The sequence below is a fragment of the Rhinatrema bivittatum genome, chromosome 18 (assembly GCF_901001135.1).
Source record: "Rhinatrema bivittatum chromosome 18, aRhiBiv1.1, whole genome shotgun sequence".
NCBI classification, from domain to species: domain Eukaryota; kingdom Metazoa; phylum Chordata; class Amphibia; order Gymnophiona; family Rhinatrematidae; genus Rhinatrema; species Rhinatrema bivittatum.
The window spans coordinates 56,343,894-56,348,879 of NC_042632.1; positions in this window are offsets into that span (position 1 = coordinate 56,343,894).

Below are 4,986 nucleotides of genomic sequence, written 5' to 3' on the forward strand. Positions count from 1 at the left end.
GCGGTTGATTGAAATGTGTTGCAAAATAGCTGGGCATTTCATTCGCAGTGTGAAAAGTGGGAAGGAACTCAGAGAGAAACAAATAGCTGTTAGGGCCCAATAGCAGAACCTTGTTCAAAATGTGCCTACTAGATGGAATTCCACTTATCTTATGTTGGAGAGGGTGTCTGAACAACAGACACCTCTGCATGATTTGGCAATGGAATCAGAAATTGGATGGGAAAGTCCTCTGGGATGACAGGACTGGACAAACATTGCACAGATGGTGCATGTCCTCATGTCTGTCAAAGAATATACTGATGAACTGAGTGCAGCTACGGCCAGTTTAGGTGATATCATCCCTGTAATATATGATCTGGAGCAGGTATTAGAGGAATTTCTGCATCAGCCAGATTTCTCGAAGGAAGTGTTGTAGCTTGTGAAATGCTTAAAAGAGCAAGTACAGAAAAGGTTGAAACCTCTAATGGAAAGGGATAGCTATATGTTAGCTGCTATGTGTAACCCATGTGTGAAAGGCAATTTTGCTCTCAAGTGCAATACTCTTGCATACTGGAAACATAAGTTGATTAAAATGGTTGAAAAGATTTCAACTCCTCCCACTCCATCCTGCTCAACTGCTTCCAGTTCCACCAGCTGCTCCCCTCTCATGATGACACCCCTTTCTCCTCCCAAATTTCATCAAATTGGTGCTATTTCAAAAGCAAGAGCAAGATTTGGCAGATTTGTGACTGGTGGTGCTGCTAACCTGCAGCAATACCTGCAAGAGAAGGTTTCAGAAACTCATGTGAAGAATTTTCTCTCTGAGCTAGTTCAGAGCATGGAGTCAGATACCCTGAGATATTGGACAGAAAAAGCTTCAATGTGGCCTTATCTTACCATAGTAGCACAACAGTGTGCAAAGTGAAAGAGTATTTTCATTGACAGGGAACATTGTGAGTCCACACTGTGCACGTTTGAGTCCAGACTTAGTAGAGGATTTCATCAAAATGACCCTTCCGCTGCTTGAGAATCTGAACGTTCCCTGTGACTGGGAGGAGTGAGCCTCTTGACTAGGATGGGGATGCAAGGTCGTTTGGGGACGCAGCAGGATGGAGCATTCAGCATCATGTGTCCCATACTGGCTTTTTTGCAGAAGTCAGCCCTGTTCCTGCCTCCTGTCCAGGTGACGCAGCATGGTGCCGCCACTGCCTCTTGTGGCCCCCGGCAGAAACGAGTCCGGGAGCCACAAGCAAGCCATGGGGTGAGAAGGCCCCGTCCTGCTGCGTCCCTGTACCACAGGCTGCCAGCCAGTCAGCCCTCCTCCTGCCTCCTGTCCAGGCCCCCAGATGCAAGGTCGAGGGCTGGAAGTGAGGCCTTGCTCTAGTCTGTGCACACAGGCTTCTCTCTCCCACGCTCTCTCTCTCACCCACAAACCGACACAACACGCACACAGGCTGCTCTTGCCCACCTCTGAGGCCGGACCCAGCCAGGTTCCTTCCTCTGCCTCCTCCAGCATCCATCTCCGAGGCTGGACCCAGCTGGGTTCCTTCCTCTGCCTCCTTTCCACCAGCGTCCACCTCCGAGGCCAGACCCAGCCAGGTTCCTTCCTCTGCCTCCCCCAGCGTCCACCTCCGAGGCCGGACCCAGCCAGGTTCCTTCCTCTGCCTCCTCCAGCGTCCACCTCCGAGGCCAGACCCAGCCAGGTTCCTTCCTCTGCCTCCCCCAGCGTCCACCTCCGAGGCCAGACCCAGCCAGGTTCCTTCCTCTGCCTCCCCCAGCGTCCACCTCCGAGGCCAGACCCAGCCAGGTTCCTTCCTCTGCCTCCTCCAGCATCCATCTCCGAGGCCGGACCCAGCTGGGTTCCTTCCTCTGCCTCCTTTCCACCAGCATCCACCTCTGAGGCCAGACCCAGCCAGCTTCCTTCCTCTACCTCCCCCAGCGTCCACCTCCGAGGCCGGACCCAGCTGGGTTTCTTCCTCTGCCTCCTGGGGTGTGTGTCCAGGTGTGTGTCTGTCTGTGACTGTGTGTGTGTGTGTCTGTCTGTCTGTGACTGTGTGTGTGTGAGTGAGTGAGTGTCCAGATGAGTGTCTGTGTCCAGATGTGTGTGTTCAGGGGTGTGTGTCCAGATGTGTGTGTGCCAGTTGTGTGTGTCCATCCAGGTATGTGTTTCCAGATGTGTGTGTTCAGGTGTGTGTCTAGGTGTTTGTGTGTGTGTCCAGATGTGTGTGTCCTGAGGGGGGGTGTGTATGTTCGTGTGTGTGTGTCCTGAGGGGTGTGTGTGTATGTTCATGTGTGTGTCCAGATGTGTGTCCTGAGGGGTGTGTGTGTATGTTCATGTGTGTGTCCAGATGTGTGTCCTGAGGGGTGTGTGTGTATGTTCATGTGTGTGTCCAGATGTGTGTCCTGAGGGGGTGTGTGTGTATCAGATGTGTTTGTGTGTCCAGATGTGTATGTCCCGATGTGTGGGTGTCCAGGTATGTGTGTGTATGTCTGTGTCCAGATGTGTGCTTGTGTGCCATATGTGAGTGTTTGTGTCCAGATGTGTGTGTATGTGTCCAGATGTGTCTCTGTATGTGTCCAGGTGTGTTTGTGTGTGGGTGTCCAGATGTGTCTCCAGATGTTTGTCCAGGGGTGTGTCCAGATGTGTGCATCCAGGTGTGTATTTCCAGATGTGTTTGTCCAGATGTGCATGTGTGTGCCATATGTGTGTCTCCAGATGTGTGTCCAGGTATGTGTGTGTCCAGATGTGTTCGTGTCTGTGTGTGTCCAGATGTGTGTGCATGTGTCCAGATGTGTTTGTGTATCCAGATGCATGTGTTTGTCCAGATGTGTGTGTGCCTCCAGATATGTGTGTGTGTGTGTGCACTCAGATGTGTGTTTCTGTGTTCAGGTGTGCTTGTGTCCAGATGTGTCCATCCAGATGTGTGTGTCTGTGTCCAGATGTGTGTGCATGTTCAGATGTGTTTCCATATGTCTGCAGATGTGTGTGTCCAGATTTGTGTCTGTGTCCATGTGTGTGTGTGTGTACAGGTATGTGTCTGTGTTTGTCTGTGTCCAGATGTGTTCTTGTGTGCCATGTGTGTTTCCAGGTGTGTGTGTTCAGATGTGTGTCCAGATGTGTTTGTGTGTCTGTTTCCAGATATTTGTGAGTCCAGATGTGTGTTCATGTGTTGTGTGTGTCCAAATGTGTGTGTGTGTTCAGATCTGTGTCCCGATGTGTATGTGTGTTAAAATGTGTTCTTGTGTGCCGTGTGTGTTTCAGATGTGTGTGTCCAGTTGTGTTTGTGTGTCTGTGTCCAGATGTGGGAGTGGCTGTGCCCGTCTGTGTGTGTCCAGATGTTTGTGTGTCCAGGTATGGGTGTTTCCAGATGTGTGACTCCAGAGTTGTGTGTCAGATGTGTGTCTGTCCAGATGTGTGTGTTTGTGTCCAGATGTGTCTGTGTGTGTGTGTGTGTGTGTGTGGGTCTGTGGACAGGTGAGTGCGTGTGTTTTTGTGTCCAGAAGTGTGTGTGTGTCCAGGTGTGTGTCCTTGTGTGTCCAGGTGTGTGTGTCTGTGTGTCCCAGGCCATGGAGCAAAACTGGGATAGACTGTCCAGGAAAGGCCCCGTCTTCAGAGCGGCCTCCAGAGAAAAGTTGAGAGGCCTTCTGTGGCACAGCTCCAAGAGGAATCGTAACAATCTGCACCACCACTACCCAGTGAAAGAGAAAAGCAGGGGCACTAACTGCAGCAATAGCAAATCATATGAACCAGCAAGAATCTGGTGATGGGGATGGATTTAGGAGAGACATAATGGTGGGAGGATGAAGAGAAGGAGAGAGGGACTGTGTCTAAGAGGACAGACTAGTGAGGATGGGCTGGTGAAAGAGCAAGAGAGACTAGTGATCCTCTCTCTCCCTTCCCATCACCTGCTCATGTCCATCAGACTATTTCTCTCCTTCCAGCTCATTCCAAAGTCTCTGCCTTCTCCAAACTCTCCCCACAGCGGCACATATTCTCTGAAACTGAAACTCAGTACTGAAATTAATTTTGAAACTTGTGTGTTCTGAAGTCTTTGGGGTCAAAGGCACAGTTTTGCTGCTTAGTTTGGAGGTGGTGTCCCCAGACTAAATCATGACCAGGGCAGTTGGGAGTCATTATCTGCCACTGGCCACAAGCTGGTAACTTTTTTAGTTATTTATTTATAGATTCTTTTATACCGCGGTACGTATAGACATACATCACCTCGGTTTACAGTGAAACAAATTAGCAACAGGCTTTACATGTAACAGTTTAAAAAAAAACAGTAAAACATTTAACAGCAACAGGCTTTACAGAAACAAGGGTTTTAAAGATAATATGCATACATCATTAAATATCAAACAATAAAATATAAATAACCATGTATTCGCAGGAGCAAATTAACTGTCAGCAGCGAGACCAATGTCACATTGAATACAATAGCCTAAATTGAGTAACAGTGGGGGGTTTTAGCTTTTAATCACTACTGCATGAAGGGTTTGAAAATTGCTCCCTTTCGTTTTTTAAGAATCCTATAATTGGATATAATTTTCATAAGTTTATTCTACAGTAATTTTCATAAGCGCTTTCCCTGGTAATTCCATCTGCTTTTACATCTCTCCCCATCTTCTTCCCTCCCATTTGTCTCTCTGGGATCTTTTTATATTTCTTTCCTCTCTCTGGATTGATTTCACCTATTCCTTCTCATTTTAAGATTCATTATTGCCCCTTTTATGGTCCCCTCTGCTGCTCATCCATTTCGCACCTCTCCATCCTATAATCCGCCATTTCCCTTCTTTCCTTTGCCCCTCTTCTACCTCGTTGCACAGCGTTGCTGCCTCTCATTTTCTGCAGGTGCAGCGCGAGCGGGGGAGGGAGAGCTCAGGGTCCCGTGCAGCTCCCAGCTGGCACAGGACAGAGAACCAATCGGCTTGCTCAGTTAGTTGCTGTGGGCGTGTCAGCCAGTGGGAGGCGGAGTCTCTACCGCTTACAGAAGTCTCCTCACCTCC